Genomic DNA, 18,603 nt, shown 5'->3' with positions numbered 1-18,603 from the left:
TCTGAGCCGTCAGCACAAGGACCAATGCGGGGCTCGAACCCACGAACGATGAGTTCGTGACGTAAGCCAAAGTCAGATGCCTAACTGACAGAGCCACCCAGGCGCCCTGATTAGTTCACCTTTCTGTAGGAACAAAATCAAATTTGGCGGTTTCAAGTTTTGGGTTATCTATTGGTTTAAGTTTTGTTTCCTTTTCTCCATTTCAGTCTATATGTTCTTGTAGTTTTCTGATATCTGTATTAAAACAAATATGTATGTTGATTCACGGATTTATTTATTCTAATTGTTAAGTTAAAAATCACCCTTGACCCCAGGCTCAGACCTTACCAGGATGAAGAAAAGAAAAAAATAATCACCAACTGACCAAAAGTAGACGGAAAGGATGGGCAGGAAAAGAGAAGAAAGAGAAGAAGAAAAATAAATTTATATATGTGATCATTTGACCTTAGATTAGCCAAAATAAGCTATGTTGCTAAATAATATAATATAATATAATATAATATAATATAATATAATATAAATAATAATACTGTCAAATCAGGTGAAAATAATCTACATTGCTAAATACAATAAAGAATGTTGTTGAGGAAAGGGTGATCTCTCTAAGGAAGCACAAGTTTAAAGTTGGAATGCACTTGTCACGCAAAAATGATCTATCAATGAGTCATACCCAACTTTGACGTTCAAAGTCTCTGACTATCTAATGCTAATCCTCAAGGGAGACTGTTTGGTAGATTCTTGTCAGACAACTAAGTACTTCATAAAATGTCAGCTATTTTAAGTTCTAAAGACACCAAAATATGCAGAACATTTTTTTTCCACCTCAGAAATTGCATCAGAAGCATCATCAAACTACCAAAATAACAACGGCTGTTGAGTTGCTCTCTAGGGGCTGATGGTTGGGCGCGAATGCCTGATAGACACCCAAAATGATAGAAATATTTCAGTAGTATTGCCCCAGCTTAAGAAGAGGAGTGACTGGACCAAATGATCTCAATGATATCTTCAGAAGTTCTACAAGGTTATATAACACATGTCATGGAATTGGAGGACCTACAGGTTGGCAAAGCACTAAAAGCCACCTGGTCAGAAGATCACACTATAGCAGAGTCTCTGAATAATATCATTGAATGCGAGTTTAATCTTACTCTACTCCTTGGGGAAGCTACACAACTTCTGATGATAAAATTATTTGATTTATGTCGAATAAATCATTGCCTCCTAATTTCTACCCATGAACTCCACTTCTTTCTTTTGTTATAATCATTATTCCGTCTTCTCTTAGGCCAACTTTCCAAAATTTAAAAGAACTGTAATGTTACCCTGAAGTTATCTGTTGTATTAATACCCCTCAATTTCTTCAGCTCTTCCTCCACAAAATATTTGCCAGAACTCATACATTCTGTGTGTTCTTAAAAATACCTATTCTGATCTGTTAATTTTTTTAAATGCAACACCCAACATTAAACCTAACTCTGAAATGAGATATCTATATCCTGAGCTTTGTCAATTTTATATTCCGGCTGCTCAGTGCTGTGCTGTTGAAAATCCATGAATTACCCTTTCCTTTTAGCTTTATCCAAATGTAAATGAGATTGGACAGAGGAAGAGAATGGTCTGATAAGTTTAATTACATACAGTATGTACATGTACATTGTACTAATTATTCTCTGTTTATGCTGTCAGCAGTTTACTCTTCACTGATCTTTCTGAAATTTTTTTATTTATATTCTATGGCTTCCCTCCCCTCCATTACAGGATATACCTTGATCCATTACCTGTAAACAAGGTTCAGAAAAATAACAATTGTCAATATTTTGAAGAATGTTGCTTTTTTTTTGTATTAAGAACAATCAAAAATAGTGTATTGGGCACTTGGGTGGCTCAGTCCATTAAGAGTCAGACTCTTGTTTTTGGCTCAGGTCATGATCTCACAGTTCCTGAGTTTGAGCCCCATACCGGGCTTTGTGCTGACAGTGTGGAGCCTGCTTGGGATTCTCTCTCTCTCCCTTTCTGTTTGCCCCTCTTCCACTCACTCTCTCTGTCTCTCTCTCTCTCTCTCAAAATAAATAAATAAAACTAGGGGCGCCTGGGTGGCGCAGTCGGTTAAGCGTCCGACTTCAGCCAGGTCACGATCTCGCGGTCCGTGAGTTTGAGCCCCGCGTCAGGCTCTGGGCTGATGGCTCGGAGCCTGGAGCCTGTTTCTGATTCTGTGTCTCCCTCTCTCTGCCCCTCCCCCGTTCATGCTCTGTCTCTCTGTGTCCCAAAAATAAATAAACGTTGAAAAAAAAATTTTTTTTAAATAAATAAATAAAACTTAAAAAAATAATGCATTGTAAAGATTGAATACATTAAATATCATGAGTTTATTAAAATCATTAGTTTTAGAATATACCCTGAAAAAGGAAAATGAGCTCAGAAAGCAGTTTTTTTTCTTTTTCTTTTTTAGAAAAATCAATAAACTACTTATACCTTAAAAAATAACGAAACTAAGCTCTTACATTTTGAAAAGACTATTTTGACTGTTTTAACTCCAGGTTAAATTTTTTCCCATATAATTGCAAATTTGACAAAGAAGACCAAAGCATAGGGGCGCCTGGGTGGCTCAGTCAGTTAAATGTCCGACTTTGGCTCAGGTCATGATCTCACGGTTCGTGAGTTCAAGCCCTGTGTTGGTCTCTGTGCTGACAGCTCAGAACCTGGAGCCTGCTTCAGATTCTGTGTCTCCCTTTCTCTTGTCCTTTCCCTGCTTGTGCTCTGTCTCTTTTTCTCTCTCAAAAAATAAATAAAAAATTTTAAAAAATTTAAAAAAGAAGACCAAAGCATAAGCAATATAACTGGACTATAATGTTTTATTTACAATAATTACTAAACACAACAAATGGGAAGAATGATCCATAGTGGAAATTTGCCAGTGTTGAAAAGAAAAGTGTACTTTTTCTGTTCATCCTTTTTAAAGTTCTAGTGGTTAGTGACTAATAAGTGAACATGTATTAAGCATATTTGAATTGTTTAGGAGACTGCATTTGAGAAATAAGAATGAATAGGATAGAAACCATATGGGTAAATCTTCACGACTGTATTTGTCCAAGTGTTCTTTGACACCAAAAAGGTAAGTAACCACAAAAACAACAAAATAATAGATAAATTGGACTTTGCCAAAGATAAATACTGTTGTCCTTCAAAGGGCATCACCAAGAAAATGAAAAGACAACCCACGGAATAAGAGAAAATAAGTTCAAATCATATATCTGCTATATGAACCTGTGTCTAGAATATATAAAGAACTCTCACAAATCAATGATAAGAAGACAACCCAGTTTAAAAGTGGGCACAGGATCTGGATAGACTTTCTCAAAGGAAGATATAAAAATGTTGAATAACCACATGAATATATGCTCAACATCATTAGCCACTAGGGAAATGCATATCAAAACCACCAGATAACACTTCACCCAAATTAGGATGGCTAGAATGAAAAAGACAGGTGACAAGTGTCAGCGTGTGGAGAAATGAAAACCCTCCTACACTGCTAGTAGGAAATGGGCATAGAAAATATTCCAGCAGTTCTTTATATAGAGCTATCATGTGACCTAGCAATTCCACTCCTAGGTATATACAAAAGAGAAACAGAAACATGTCCTCTCCAAAATTTGTACACCAATGTTTATAACAGTTCATATACTATTAATATACTATAATGTATATACTATAAGTTAGAATCTACAATTTATATATTACAAGTTATTTATAGGAGCCAAAAGGATGGGAATGACCCCAATGCCCATCAACTTATGAATGGAAAAACAAAATGTATTATGTTCATACAAAGGAATATTATTTGGCCTTAAAAAGTAATGACAAGCTGAGGCATGCTACAATATGGACCATGTTGAAAACATACTAAGTAAAAGAAGCCAGTGACAAAAGACCATGTATTAAATGATTACATTCATATGGAAGTCCAGAAGAGCGAAATCTATAGAGACAGAAAACAGACTAGTCATTGCTTAGAATTGGCAGGACAGAGGTGAAGATGGGGGGGTGATAGCTAAAGAGTACGGGATTTCTTGGTGAGGTGATGGAAATATTCCAAAATGAGGATGGCGATGTTTGTGCATGTCTGTGCCTATACCGTAAGCCATTTAATGGCACAACTTAATTGGGTGAATTACACGGTATGCAAATCATATCTCAGTAAAGCTGGTAAATGAAAACATTCTTCAGAAAGAAAAGCAAGTTTGGAAAACTTGGTCAGCCAGGGATCAAGACTTACAGAGAGCCATAGTAATAAAGGCAGTGTGATAGGGTGCAAGGATAAGCGCACAGATCAATGGAAAAGAGAAGAGAATATAAAGAGAGACACTTGGACACTTGTGAGTGCTCGATTTACAACAACCACAGTGCTGCCGAACAGTGGGGAAAGGATGGTCTTGTCAATACGTAGAAGTGGATTCATAGGGGAAAAAAAGAAAGAAAATATGGCACAGACCCTGTTTTCAAGGATCCCGTGGTCTTGTCCCATTACCAGACATCAAAAGGTAAACTCTGGTGTGTAAAGGGAAAATGAAGTCCTGCCAACCTGATTTAAAATTCTCTCTGCCCTACGTTATGTAGATCTACTCAAACATTCTGACAGTGGGGAGAGACACACAAAATGATTTTAACACAATGGAAAAGCTTACAGAGAATTCTGTTAATTATTTAAGGTAGTTTTTCCAGACATTTGAGGAAGGAAATGGCTTTGAAGGAACAAGCTCCTATGTGTTACATTTGGTTTATTGCTTTCATCACTCCCTCTCTGCCTCTCTTCTATGGTAAAGTGATCTTTGGCTTTTAATTTCACTTCCTACCTGCCGTGTTTTACCATAAGCTCTCTGCTGCCTTCAAAGGCCCATCGTGTCAAACTTAAATGTGATAAGCAGCCTCACAAGCTCAGATGTTGCCTCAATTTCATGCAGTCATTTTTTATCATTTCCCCAATATGCAAATTGAGCACTTTATTCAGTTGCAGGTGGTTCTGGAACGGGGTTTCCGGCAAATATGAGCACAAGTCAATAATATGTAATGAAGTGCTAACATGTTACTGCTTATGAGCTTCAAGGCCAGCTTTCTGTCAAGATAGCCATACACTTACACCATATATCAGATTCGGATAGTTTTTCTTTATAGTGTAATGTGTGCATTTTGGGGAGGGGCTTTTTTATGCCTCTATAGAGCTTGAGGCAATAAACTTCTCTCTTTAAAGGGCCATATATATTACTTCCAGTTCCATCAATGAGTTGGAAGCCATCTTCTCTTTGCATGCCTTACTGAAAACAACTTTATAAATGTTGACTGTATTTAGAAAGTAATATGCTAATACCAATCAAGATATGCTAACATGTTTATAACATTTAGCACTGTAGTTTGTCTTTTGGGTATTTAGCTCAAAATAATCTAAAAGTAGGAAAGGAGCTATATATGTAAGTGTACCTAGTAGATTATTACCCATGCCAACCAACAAAATGAAAATAATCTAAATAGCCAATACATGAGCATGGGCTGCAGCAGAATGTCATTATGACTTATCTGTGTGCTGAAATCATGGAACCATCAAAATAGGTGATATGAGGACTATATAAAAACATGGGAGGGGCGCCTGGGTGGCTCTGTCAGTGAAGTCTCCAACTCTCGATTTCGGCTCAGGTCATGATCTCACAGTTCGTGAGAGCGAGCCCCATATTGGGATCTGCGCTGACAGCATGGAGCCTGCTTGGGATTCTTTCTCTCTGTCTCTCCCTCTCTCTGTCTCTCTCTCTCTCTCTCGCTCTCTCAAAAATAAATAAACTCCGAAAAACATGGGTAATGCTAAAGATTCATCCTAAGATCATTTTCTTACTCTAACAATAGTCATGCAAACCTTAACTAGTTTTTATAGGTAAATGTAGGATAAGTTCTAGGATTCTAAAGACAAAATTTTGAATCAATATTTTAAAAAAATTGGGGCGCCTGGGTGGCGCAGTCGGTTAAGCGTCCGACTTCAGCCAGGTCACGATCTCGCGGTCCGTGAGTTCGAGCCCCGCGTCAGGCTCTGGGCTGATGGCTCGGAGCCTGGAGCCTGTTTCCGATTCTGTGTCTCCCTCTCTCTCTGCCCCTCCCCCGTTCATGCTCTGTCTCTCTCTGTCCCAAAAATAAATAAACGTTGAAAAAAAAATTTTTTTAAAAATTATTAACAATGTTTTGATAGGTGTTTGATAGTCTCCAGTGTAAAGTCCAGTTAAAAATGTGAGACCGATAAACTTGCCTTGCTTGGTGAGCATTTGTCACTTTTGGCCACCCAATACCAAACTTCTTTTACATCACAACCTCAATCTTCCCTGCAGAGGAATCTTTTATATGCATAGACTTTGGAAGTAGTGGCCATTCTTGCCACACCCTGGTGCTATCAACTGGCAGACATGTGAATGAGGATCAGGAAATCTCAGGTTTTCTCTTAGGACTCTGAAGTCTTGAATAAGTTATATAACAATAAGGGGTTTGTTCAAGTTCGTCATAAAAACAGTGCCTGGTTATCCAGCCTTTTCCTTTAGCATAAACTTCCTTATGGGCCATGTATGGTTGCCCAACACAATGGAGCTCTTCATATTCTGCCTATTTCCCCCCAACCTTTCCCTTTTTATTGCAAGAATCTTGAATTGTTCCCATTACCCATAAGCAAGAATCCTTTCTGATCTGTGGGCATGCCTATGACTTCACATATTAAAGTTGTGCTCAATCATACATGTTAGAATAATACACAGCAATTAACGAAGAAATTTCAAACATGAGGAGAATGTTGAAGTAAGATAAAAGAAGCATATAAAGAATCAAAATCAAGGAAACCAGAGAGAGAGAGAACAAAGTTTACAAATTCAGTTTATAATCAGTGAGAGAAATGTGAGTTAGCATGAGCTATTTAGGCAGGCTTGATTTAGCCTAAGCAAAAGCCTGTTTGGTTTTGAGAGAATGAACACCATCTTCTGCCCTGAGGCTTCTCTAAGGTATAAAGAAAGAGCTCTGTTTCATTTTTATTTTGTTTTGGCTTGGTTTTCTTTAATTAAATATGTGTGGTGGCGGGGGTGGGGGGGATGTTTGTTGATGGTGACATCGTTCTTCTTGTTTGGAAAGCGTATCTTTCTGCTCAGGCATCTGGAAAGTTGACTGGAAAGAACGTAACAATTTTCTGTTTTTGATATAATCCAAGAGTTTGGGTCTGATCTCTTATAGGAAAAAAAGATGTTGGATAAAACTGAAGCGTTTGTTTTGACAAAGGAAATCAAACACACAGACGTAAGACTGCTTATTTCTAGAGCCTATGTGAGAATATTGAAGACCCAGTTGAGCAGTGGGCCTTTTCTTCCATTCCACCATAATCTACCATTGAGCAAGCCTAATGCGCCTAAATGCGCTAGGTAGTTAATTCTGGAGAAATGCTTTGCCCAGTGGAATCATTCCCAGAGGAACAACAGTTCATTGGGTAAGGCAATCTCATGTTCACCTTTTGACCCCTACTTGGCCACTTAAGAATGGGCCTTGGGCCTAGAGCTCTTCCTTAGCAAGAGATAGAGTCCTCCCAGCCTGTGCTTATCACCTTGTATGAGAATATCCTTTGTTTCCTGTTCAGTGAGTGCTCCTTTGTTCTGTATATGCATATGCCTCAATGGCCCTTGGCCACCTCCCCAGATTTAAATTTTTCAGACACTATAGGGAAGGGATTGGAGTCTTACTGTGGCACAAGAGGGATTTTCATAGGCCATTTGGCTGCTGGAGAGACCTGCTGGCCATGAGGGACTGACATACACTATTGGAGCCGAGCTTGTCCTGTCTTCTGTGGGTGAAAATGTTGTTCCATCCAGTAGTTGATCATTTGATTTTTCCCTGACACCTCCCATATCAAGACTCAGTAACCAGAGGTGTTTGGCTTTCTGCTCCTGTTGGCTGACATTGTGATATGATTCTTCTTATCCTCCAGGTAGTTGGAGCCATTCCTTGTTAATGGTATGTTGTCCACAGTGTTCAGCTTTACACATCCCATCTGGCTAAATTGTTAACTCATGGAGAAACAAGCATGGTGGCTGTAGTCAATTATTTCCTGGAAGTTTCTTGTTGGGCTTGTAAGAGATTTTCCCAAATGTAAAGGAGAGGAACTCTGAGAAACGAAACTAAGCCCTGAAACAGCTGAAAGATGAATTCTAAATGGGTGAAATTTAGATATAAATATTAATAGAACTCTTCTGTTTCCACAGAGCACAGTGTGGGGACATTTGGGGTTATATTTAAAGTAAGCTATATGATTATTTTTAGTATGGTAGCTTATGTTTGCTAATCCCCACTACCTTGAAAATACAACAAAGACAAAAATCACAAAACCATTTCTCGCTCCCTCACCACACCCTTCTATCCTCTGCTGCCCAGACTCACAGAAGCTCAGACTTGGAAAATACTGCCTATGTGTTGGCATTCTCAAAGAGCTCTTATGTGCTCCCAAATGTTGGCCTCCTGGCTGCCATGTTTTTCCTTCTAGATTGAATCCTATAACAGGATGGCAGTCTTTGCTACCACACAGCTTCATGTTTCATCTTTGACTCACTTGCTAACAGCAAGAACTGGTCTCTGGATGCTTCTTCTTTGTGGGCTGCCAGTTTCTAGGTTTTTGAATTGCTGTGAGCTAGTAGCACTATCTTCTCAGCAACCCCTCTGCCCTTTCCCCTCTCAGTAACCCAATGGGCTTCCACAGTCATCGCCTAAATCAGTAAACATATTGTTGGCCCCACCATCACTTGTTTACATTCTAGGACCTGTGTCCTCAATGTCTGAGAAAGGTTTTAGGGACACCTGGGTGGCTCAGTCAGTTACCGTCTGACTCTTGATTTCGGCTCAGGTCATGATCTCGTGGTTTGTGGGATTGAGCCCCACATGGGGCTCTGTGTTTGTGGCATGGAGCCTGCTTGGGATTCTCTTCTTCCCTCTCTTCTTCCACTCCACTGATTGCATGCACGTTCTCTGTCTCTCTCAAAAATAAATAAGTAAATGTAAAAAAAATTACTTTAAAAAAGCAAAGATTTTAGCCCTTAACACCATTAGAGTGTCCTCTTCAAGGCATCCCGGGAAGTTCCTGCCTGTGACTACATTTCTATGGGTCTATTTTTTTTTTCAAAATTTTCTCTTGGATTTGTAAGGGGAACCAGAAGGTCAAAGCATTATGTGTAAAAGCATAGTCTTCCTTGGTTAGGGTCAGAAAATACTTTACGTCAATATAACATTATTCTTTTACTATAATGGGAGGCTTTAAAAGATAATGGTTCTAAAGCGTATCATAAGGAAAACTGATTCATTTCGCAACGTATTTGATAGTGAGCCTGAGATGGTTAATCAGGAGGTTAACCTGGGGTCTTCAGTGAAACTACAGTCCTTGTGGGTACTTCTCTCTGCGCTGTCCCAACCGAGACTTTACTCTTCTTCACTACAGAGTGTACATCATGCTTTCCAATCAGTGCAAATAGGAGAGAAAAACAAGAGTGTGAGACACATAGCTGGACTCTCAGATTTGTTAAGACACAACTGGAGCTCTCCCAGGTGAACAATGAAAGCCAGGAAGCTATCATTTTGTCAAGGCTGTTGGAGAAAACAAACCTTAACAATAGTAAAAGTCTTGGTGATAAAGGGAAGTGTGAAAAATGGCATAAATACAGCCTGAGAACACACAGCAAATATTATTTAGTGAGACCTTGTATGAAAAACTAACATCCCAGTATAGAGTAGCCTCGGGCAAGAGTAGGGTGGGACACTGAGAAAAGCATTTATGTGACCTGGAAAAAGGGAAATTGAGATGTAAGGTTTTCTAAAAACGTAAGAAAGAGAAGAAATGGCACTTTATATCTGCACCTCTCCTCTTATCCTTCATATTCTTTATTTTTTTTGTGGTATAAAAATGTATCTTTGCGGGGCGCCTGGGTGGCGCAGTCGGTTAAGCGTCCGACTTCAGCCAGGTCACGATCTCGCGGTCCGTGAGTTCGAGCCCCGCGTCGGGCTCTGGGCTGATGGCTCAGAGCCTGGAGCCTGTTTCCGATTCTGTGTCTCCCTCTCTCTCTGCCCCTCCCCCGTTCATGCTCTGTCTCTCTCTGTCCCAAAAATAAATAAACGTTGAAAAAAAAAATTAAAAAAAAAATGTATCTTTGCATATATTGTAAAAGAATAGAGTAACTGAAGATTTATCTCCTTAAGGCACCAGCCCCAAGGCCTAGAGAGAAACCTCACCTAAGAGACCTCAGAAACATAAAAGGGGGCTATGACTGAATGGATATATGGGTTTTTTATTATTTCAGGAGGCACCAGGAGAAAAAGAAAAATAAACAAAATAATTGGTCTTACTGCCTTCTTTTGTTATTTAGGCTTTTGATTGTACTCTTTCCATAAAATTAATCGTAGCTGTTAAAAGTGTGTGTGTGCGTGTGTGCATGTGTGCCTGTCTGTCTGTTTTAATAGTTTCCTTCACTAGGGGAAAACTGGCTTTCCCTTGTTCCCACTTTCCACTCTTATGTCTTATTGGACTTGCACCATAAAGTAAAATTTACTGTCATCACCAGGCCTGGAACCCAAGGGAACAGTACAAACTTGATAGTTCCGACTTTAATGCAGACGAGGAAAGGGAGGTGTCTTGGGCAAATGTCTCAAACTCAGACCCTATAGGGACCAGGTAACTACACAAATAAAGCATTTGCTCAATCCACAGGACCCGGCTCCTTGTCAACTCTAGTGCATCGTTGTAAGAGGCTCTGAATTTACTAGAAGACTCAGAAATTTGGATTTTTATTTAATTTCTTTTTATTGTGAAATATTGGCTTCTTTAAAAGAAATGGTGTCAGCCAAATAACGTATTGAAAATATGAATTCCAGGGCCAAGAGTTTTGATGTCTCCCTTGTCTGAGTCAAGAACTACTTTCCAATGGAAAATAATTTGGAAAGAGAGGTGTTGAAGATTAGCAGCCTCGAAATAAAGGACATTCTGGTAAGAAAAGCTTCCCCTGGAGAACAAGGGAAGCTAGATCTAACACTAGTATGTAGATCTTCAGGAGGAGGACATTAGAGGAATCCTTGTCCTTAAAAACAATTTAGCTTTCCTTTCCTTTTTATAATTAACTCCGTAGTTAATTAGTAGGGAAATAAAGAAACATATGCACAACCTGGTGCAAAGACAAAGCATTACTCTAGCCCACCTCCTACTGGCTTCTTTTGAGGCCACACATCATTCTAAGGAGCAAGGTTCGAATAAATTGAAATAACCAATGAGCAGCGGTAAGCAGCGTCCCAGAGATGGAGAAAGAACTACTCAAGCTGAGAGGTACAGCTGAGCGAGGACAATTCAATAGGTTCAGTGAAAACAAATATTGTTCTTAACCTACATAAATGCTGACTTTAAAGGGGGCAGATGAACAGACATCCAGACTGCATATGTAATTCCTGCAGAATATAGTTTCTGGATTCAAAACAGGGCTTGTGATCAAGCACCCAGTCAAAGAGCCCTTTCAAACACTGGTATGGATATAGATATATAGATGATAGATGGATGATAGATAGGTAGGTAGATGGATGGACAGACAGACAGGCATTGCCACATAGACATAGACACAGGCAGAACATGACCTGGTCACTCTCAGCAACCATTATTCCCAAGAGAAAACAAATTATTCTCCTTTTACAGAATATTGTGTTATATTCTGTACTATGTGCCTCACATTACCCTTTCCTAAGGTATCTGAATGAAACTGGAAGCCATCATTCTCCAAGGATATGAATATATATAAATTAAAATTTGTGTATGTGTATGTGTGTGCAATCTATCACACAATGGGAAGGTAACACAGAAGTACCTAAGCTTGGGGGTAGCTTCTGATAAGAGTGGGAATTTCTGACTTACAGATATTTCCCAGAGCTTAGTCCAGGGTATAAACTCCAGCAAACATTTGTTGATTTGATTTATGCTGTCCCTGGGACTGCTGACTCTAACAAGATGAATCATTTTTTCAAGACCTACTACGCAACAAGGTGACTTATAAACGTTTTCCATACTTAGTAAAACCACTACTAAAAACTTAGGGAAAGCGGTTTTAAGAAAAATGCTAATTCATTATAGTTTTCAAATAAAAATATAAAATTGTTTTATTTGGTTTTGATTACCAAAGGCATACATGATCATTATAGCCATTTGCAAAATATGGAAGAGGTTTAAAAAACGTTTAACAGCAGGGGTGCCTGGGTAACTCAGTCAGTTAAGGGTCCAACACTTGATTTCGGCTCAAGTCATGATCTCATGGTTTGTGAGATCGAGCCCCTTGTTGCTCTATGCTCAAGGAGCCTGCTTGGAATTCTCTCTCCCCTGCCCTCTCTCTTCCCCTTCCCCTTCACACTCTCTGTCTCAAAAATAAACATTAAAAAATATATTTAAATAATAAGAATAACAACAACAATCCCACCCACTGAGTGATAATCTCATTCAATTGTCGAAGTTTCAATTTTTTTTTCATGTTTGAACAATCATTTCTAAAAATATGCAGTAAACACATTTATCTAAAATTTTTCCATGTTAGGGCACATTGCAGGATAAATCTATAAATAAGAACTTATAAGAATATGTATACTTAAGTCTTTTGATGCATTTTGCTAAATTGCTCTCTGAAAGTTTGTACCCATTTTACTCCTACCAACATTATATAAAGAGCTCACTAATTCAAGATTTTTAATTTCAAATTTTAGCAGACCTAATGTCAACATAATACCCTAGGTCGTTTGATAAAGTCATTTGAAAGGCAGAAATAAATGGGGTGCCTGGGTGGCTCAGTCAGTTAAGCATCTGACTTTGGCTCAGGTCATGATCTCACAGCCTGTGAGTTTGAGCCCCGCGTCAGGCTCTGTGCTGACAGCTCAGAGCCTGGAGCCTGCTTTGGATTCTGTGTCTGCCCCTCCCCTGCTCATGTTCTGTCTGTCTCTGTCTCAAAAATAAATAAAAACATTAAAAATTTTTTTAAAATAAAAAACGAAAAGCAGAAATAATTAGTGTAATTTTTCAAGTGAAATGTTTTCGTTGGTTAAGTTTACTTATACCATCTTGCAAGATTTTATTTTGATGACACATGGATAAGAACAGATATATTTCAAAGAATCAAAATATGTAGCACTGACTTCAGGTTTCCTTGTGTGATTTACATAGAACATTTTTAGGTTACAGTCAAGTCAAGAATTTCGAAGGTAATGAACTTATGTGAGCTGACAAGAGTTCAAGAAAATCCAAATAAATACTTGTTTGCAAAGCCATCGGCACATTACTCTTACCAAACTTCCCCTGCCCACCTGAGACTCACTCACTGACAAAAGATGTCAGCGCTCTCTGATTTAATCAGTGGCAAAGAAAATTATTATTATTGTTATGCCAGACACTTAATGAAGATTTTTAAAAAGCCACATTTGCTTTCACTTGAATTGAAAACTAGCCTTCAACACTGATTAGTTTATTTTAAATCATGCACTCTCATTAAGTCCAAAGAAAGTGGGAGCTCTCAATTCTTTGCTGTATTAAAGTACACATTAAAGTACACATTAGTCAGAGGACAGAACGTTCCAGGGTGACTTTTTTCTCTTCAATATGATATACCAGCTCAAAAACTAAGGTTAGAATTTAACGGCAAAATAGCAAGAACCAGATTTTTGTATCAAAACCCGTCTCTGGCACACAATCTGTGCTCGCCTCAATTCTTTTCCATGCGACAAGTATTTATGATGTGCTTACTCCATGTGGAGTTAATCCTTAAGTCCTGGGATTGCAAGAATTCCTACAAGCCCCCTGCCCTAGAGTTCCCCACTGTCTAGTGAGAGAGCCGGCCCTTAGATACCAGCGGGCAAAACCATGTAATGATGGACCACGCTCACTTAGTGGCATGACGGACAGGCACCCGGAGGAGGAGCTTAGTCTGAGAGCCTGAAGCGTGCTTCTTAGAATATATGGCACTTTTGCGGTGACTTGAAGGACCTCATGTCAGTAGCCTGAACATGGGTAGAGAAAGAAAAACAGAAAGGTACCTATGACCAGGTCTTGAGTCAGAATGCAGTCCTGGGAACTGAATGGTTTCCAGTCCCAGCCTTCCAGGAGCAAGGCTGCTAGGCTAGGCAGGCTATAGGACAAAAACGCAATGACTTCTTGCCTTGACTTGATGATGATGAATCCTAGCCTATTGATGTATTGACTGGTTTTTGTTGTTGTTGTTGTTGTTGTTCCTATTTCACATCTCTCTCTCTCTCTCTCTCTCTCTCTCTCTTTTATTTTATTGAAGAATAATTGACAAATTTGTATACATTTAGTGTGTGCAACATGATAATGCGATATATGTATACACTGTGGAACAATCACCACGATCGAGTTCATGAACACATCATCATCCCATAGAGTTAACGCTCTTTCTTTTCATTGTTTTGTGAGAGCACTTAGCCTTAGAACAACTCTCAGCAAGTTTCAAGTACATGATGCCATATTAGTAACTATAGTCATTAAGGTATACATTAGATCCTGAGAACTTACTTATCCTATAACTGGAAGTTTGTACCCTTTAATCTAAATCTCTTCATTTTCCCCACTCATCAGACCCTGGCAGTCACCTTTATACTCTGGTCCTATGAAATCAGCTTTATTTTATTTTTTTAAATTTCATTATGTAAATGATACCATACAGTACTTGTCTTTTCTGTCTGGCTTATTTCGTTTAGCATAATATCCTCTAGGCTCCTCCATGTTTTTGCAAATAGCAGGATTCTTTATTGTGGCCGTAATATTCCATTGTATATTGGTACCACATTATCTTTGTCCATAAATCAATTGATGGGCATTTAGGTTGTTTCTATGTCTTGGCTATTGTGAATAATGTTGCAAGGAACATGGGAGTGCAGATATTTCTTCAAGTTACTTATTTTATTTCTTTTGGGTATATATACTCAGAAGTAGGTTGCTAGATCATATGGTAGCTCTATTTCTAATTTTTGAGAAACACCCATACTATTTTCTATGATGGCCACACCAATTAACATTCTCACCAACAAGGCACGAGGGTACTCTTTCCTCACGTCCTGGCCAACAGTTAGTATCTCTTATCTTTTTTATAAAGGTGATCTCTCATTGTGGTTTTGATTTGCATTTTCTTTATAATTAGCTATGTTGAGGACCTTTCCATGTACCTACTGGCCAGTTGTATGTCTCCTTTGGAAAAATGTCTATTCAAATATTTCACCTATTTTTAAATGTTACCATTATTTCTTTGCTATTGAGTTATATGCATTTTTTAAAATTTTTTTAACATTTATTTATTTTTGAGACAGAGAGAGAGAGAGAGAGAGAGAGAGAGAATGAACAGGGGAGGGTCAGAGAAGAAGGGAGACACAGAATCTGAAACAGGCTCCAGGCTCTGAGCTGTCAGCACAGAGCCCGACGCAGGGCTTGAACTCACGGACCATGAGATCATGACCTGAGCTGAAGTCGGCCGCTTAACCGACTGAGCCTCCCAGGCGCCCCGAGTTATATGCATTTTTTAATATATTTTGGATACTAATTTTTATCAGATGTGTGGTTTGCAAATATTTTCTCCCATTCCGTAGGTTGACTTTTCATTTTATTGATTGCTTCCTTTGTTGTGCAGAAGGTTTTTAGTTTGATGTAGTCTCATTTGTTTATTTTTGCATTTGTTGCCCGTGCTTTTGATGTCGTATCAAAAATAACTCCTCATCAAGACCAATGTCAAGGAGCTGGTTCTCTATCTTTTCTTTAAGCAAATTTATGATTTCAGGTCTCACAGCTATACCTTTAATCCATTTCAAGTTAATTTTTGTGAGTAGTGTAAGATCAGGGTCCAGTGTCATTCTTTTGCATATGTATGTCCGGGTTGTCCAGCACTGTTGTTTGATGAGTCTCTTCTTTCCCTATCGGGTGTTGATTGTGTTTAAGGTTACTTTCAGAATGTGTTCTACAGACAAGAAGAGGAAAGTATCTGAATTTGGAGATTAAATGGGGTCAGCTATGGGGAAAGGAGAACTATTTACAAATAGTAGCAGAGTCTGATAACTTTCGTGAACATAAGATTCACCTGAGATTTCTTTTTAGTGTAGCAACTAAGACCCAGATATTATATTTCAGTACGTTCTGAGTAGGGCTCATGAATCCGGCCTCTAACAAATCATCAGAGAGTGATTTTGCTGTCGATACTACTTGACAGAAGAGTCAGAATCTCATAGACTTTGAATCCCAGAGAGAATAAGGACAGAAAGATTTAGAAACAGAAAAATTTCCTCCAGAATCTCAAACGTCCACATGTCAGTAGTTCAAAAATTCCCATCGTCTGCCCTCTGCACCTAGAAATGATGGTCATCGATTTCAAACAGGATGGCTTATTAATGTTCAGATAAGGAAGCTAAAGTCGTCAATTCATATCATACATCTTTTTATTTCAATACTTACATCTAACCGTCTGTTTGAATAAGTGGCTACTTATTTGATCATGAACATTAGTAAATCAAAATATATTAGCATTTCCCAGGAATATTTACATTTCAGGCTCGACTCACTGTCTTTGTCTTCAAACATCACTAATAAATGTATTCAAACATAAAATCTTATACCTTAAAACACATGCCTACAGCACTAAAGCAGACCCACTGTATAGTAGCCCATGTTTGTGCAGGTAAATTAAATAATATATGATCATAAAAGGGGTCTGGGGAAAGATACCAGCAGCGGCCTGCCCCCAAATAGGTAAGATGGTTGCACAGAGAATTATTGAAATGAATGAATCAGGAAAAATCAAAGACAGTAAAATCCAGAAGTGGCATTTATGACTCAGGATTAATGAAGAGCTATTGTGCTCAGATTGGAAATGTCAATGCATACGTCTTATTTTCTGGCGCAGACGGAAATTTTTAGTAATGCCGTCACCGCCTACTGCAAATGCCACGACTGCAAAGCTCCTGGGGGAACCAGAGCAGGCTTTGCACAAAATCGACCGCAGAGAGAGGGAGGTCACTGAGATCAGAGAGCTGTTAGGAAAAACAAACTGCACAAAATAGAAGAAAAGGAAACTTTCCAGTCGGTTAAAAAATAAGGTATACAACGTGAAAATTCTGGCTAATTTATTTCCCCTGATTTTTATCAGACAGGGGGCAACTCGTCCCAATTTTCTTGCTCCTCAGGCCCCTTCTCCATGGCTTCGACTCCCTCGAGGTCAATCATATGCGTTGGCACGTGGTCCCAATGAAACGGCTGTGGGAGTCCTGGAGAAGAATGTGCCCTTCACAATGTAAGTTATTTCTCTTAGCGGGATTCACCCGAAGTGCAGCCATTGGATGTGTAGCTCAAGGCATTCACTAGCCTGTTAGCACAGAAAAGTTATATAGCATAGTAATAAAAAAAGCCTACAGAACTGAGAGGAATCACGAGCGGAGTGCTGGGTATTAGCTCTCCCACACTGTGTATATACTCTGGGCGGGTCTCTAAAGGTCGAGGCCCTGCCTGGACAAAAACTTAAGCCATTGCTTCTGAGGACAGCTTCCCCCTTGTACCCCTACTGTATGGTCATGGAATGTGCATGTGGCCTGAGCATAGATGGTCTCTCATTAGACTCTGGGTATAGAGAGGAGTGCCACGCAAATTGGAAATAATTTGATCAAGTTTATCTCTACAAGAGGCAGGGCTCTCCTGAGATCTCTAAGGAGGTCTCTAATACTCTGGTTCTTGGTCAGTTTCTAAGCCTTTTCTGTAGACCCAGCTTCCCCTTCAGAGAACTGAGGTTAGCTAAAATCAAGACTGACTTTTAGTAACATAGCATATGGACAAGAGAGTCGTTCACATTTCACCTGTAATTTAAATAGAAGGTATTGAGACAAAAAGACATAAAAGTAGTTAAAAAACAAAACAAAACCAAACCCAAAACAGATAAGTCGAGACGCTCCGTGTGGCTATAGAGAAAATTGAAGCAGTGGGAAGGAATATTTAAAATATATTAAATCGGGGGCGCCTGGGTGGCGCAGTCGGTTAAGCGTCCGACTTCAGCCAGGTCACGATCTCGCGGTCCGTGAGTTCGAGCCCCGCATCGGGCTCTGGGCTGATGGCTCAGAGCCTGGAGCCTGTTTCCGATTCTGTGTCTCCCTCTCTCTCTGCCCCTCCCCCGTTCATGCTCTGTCTCTCTCTGTCCCCAAAATAAATAAACGTTGAAAAAAAATAAATAAAAATAAAAAATAAAATATATTAAATCGATAGTTGAACCAAAAAGAAACAAAAACAATTTACTACTGCTAGAAAGGGATATGCTTTAAAATTGAGAAGCAAGAATGAAAATGAAGGTTGAAATATACGAAATGAGAGTAGAGAAAAGAGATGAGCCTGAAGAGGACATTCCATTAACTGTGGGAGAAGATATAAAAGTAGATTTAAGCCCTTGAACTTAAGGGAAGCCATCTGAAATACCGTTCCCAAAGGAAACTGGTGTAAAGGTTAGGGTAATTTTCTCATTGTGGCCTGCCTCAGACCAGCAGATGACAGAACAGAAGAGTGGA

Source organism: Lynx rufus, unplaced genomic scaffold (assembly GCF_022079265.1).
Source record: "Lynx rufus isolate CCGP_SWC_20201006 ecotype Redwood Valley unplaced genomic scaffold, mLynRuf1.p SCAF_5, whole genome shotgun sequence".
NCBI classification, from domain to species: domain Eukaryota; kingdom Metazoa; phylum Chordata; class Mammalia; order Carnivora; family Felidae; genus Lynx; species Lynx rufus.
Note: the sequence above shows the minus strand (reverse complement) of the source record.